Below are 2115 nucleotides of genomic sequence, written 5' to 3'. Positions count from 1 at the left end.
TCCTGCCCCCTCCCCTCCTCTTTGTGCAGCAGCGAGCACACAGACTTCCTGTGTGCCCCGGCCTGAATGGTATGCATAGGGAGTGGGTGTCTGGGAGGCCCTTCATCCGGCCTGGAAAGAAAAGAAAAGTCAAGAGAGGGAATGAAGAAAAGAGAAAGAGAGAGAAGAGAATCATCTTTAATCCGATGGCAGCGCAGTTGTCCAGGGGCAGGCAGGGGGGGGCAGGGGGGAGTATTAGGGTGTGTTGGAGGGGGAGGGAGTGGGTGAAGGTCTGGGTTTAGCCAGGGATGTCTAGTGTCTGGTGGGGAAGGAGGCCTGGCCTTGCTGTCGCCAGCCCTGCGACGCATGACGTCTGGGAGAGAGAGAGAGACACTTTCCATGGCTGGGGTACTGTGCTAATGCTAGCTGTACCAAAGTCATAGAATGAGTAGAACAGATATGGCGTTAGAATCAAGTGAATATTATAGTTTCCGTCATGAACTGTGGTGGATGGCATGTAGACTTTGCCATTGCTGCATCTGTCTGAGAAAGACATTCAATTCTGAGAGATTCCATGATAAATATAAAATTATAAATCTTAACCTTTTACTGCAGTGGGATAAATCAGGGTCACACAGATTGTTTCCTGGTCATCTTAAACAAATATTAATTGAAACAAAAGTATACACCTCACACACATGGTTATGGGCTCACAAAAAAGGGGACAACTGTACCATGTCAAAATGTTAAAATGTATTCAATTTTGAGTTTGCATCCCAATATTACACTTTATATACTGTTATTGTTTTGTTTGTTTAAATAACATTAATTAATTGTGATGTTACTAAAGTAATAACATTACACCCATGAGGCCACTATGTAATTTGACTGCAGGAAAGGGCTTCTCTAATCTCAATCTAATTAATCTTAATCTAAATCTTTAGCAAAAAGGATAAATCAAATATATTTGCAGTTAATAAACCTGGGAAAGTTCTCAAATGAAATATCATTCTGTGCAAAGAACATTAGTTTGAATGGGAATGCTCCTTCTACTTATTCTATGAACTGTTGGGGATGTTTGTTGTTCTACTAATTCTGCTTTTATGAGCTGTGTGGGTTGTCCCTGTCCGAGTGCTGAGGCTTATGGCATGATCAGACAGGGTGTAGCTAGCTGGCTGTGCACACAGTGCCATGGTAGACTGAGACCCTACACAGACATTTAAATGGCTACACATGCCAGCATGTGAGGCTGCAGAATTTGTCATGGAAACTTCTTACCGCTGGCATGCATACATTAACAACATGAAGATGTGCCAATTCAGTGGTTTAAATGAGTAAAAATGTCTGGGCAAAAATATAGGAAAAGCATATGCCGCCAACTAGTGGTCGATTATACATACTGCACTCTATGGCACATATTGAGGAATAAGGAGATAACAATATTGGTTTGATAATGATACACAGACTGGCCATCAACCACAGGAGGCTTCTGAAGGGACAACGGCTCATAATAATAGAAACCATGTGTTTGATGTATTTGATACCATTCCATTCATTCCGCTCCAGCCATTACCACGTGCCCATTCTCCCCAATTAAGATGCCACCAACCTCCTGTGCCATCGATTTAGGACTTGATTCAATCAACATTGCCAAAGTTCAGCGCTATAGTGTGCTTGACATTAAAGTACTGAACTTTGGCGTTATGGATTGAATCGAAGATTCTCCGGTACATTTAGCCAGTAATTCTGAAAGTAGCGCTCACGTGCCAAAAATTGGTCCCGGAAAATTGCATACTACATCACAGACTGTATGTGCAGATATGTGCACCACGTCTCTCTCGTTTTGCTGTTTGTGCATTTTGCTAGCTGTCACTCGAATGGCAAGAGGGTGAAGGTCATTGGCTGAAACACAAATTGCTAGGGGGCTGGTCCACATGGGGAAGAATTTAGGGAAAATGGCGCAGCACAGCTCCCATAAAACAGTCACACTTAAACTAGGGATTTCGTGGCTAACAGGTAAAACAGTAATTCTTCTCATTGATTATGCGTGTACAGTGCATTCGGAATGTCTTTTAAGTAAAAAATATACTGATCAATCTACACACAATACCTCATAATGACAAAGGGAATTTTTTT

This window comes from Oncorhynchus masou, chromosome 28 (assembly GCF_036934945.1).
Source record: "Oncorhynchus masou masou isolate Uvic2021 chromosome 28, UVic_Omas_1.1, whole genome shotgun sequence".
Taxonomy (NCBI): Eukaryota; Metazoa; Chordata; class Actinopteri; order Salmoniformes; family Salmonidae; genus Oncorhynchus; species Oncorhynchus masou.
This window is presented reverse-complemented; position numbering follows the sequence as displayed.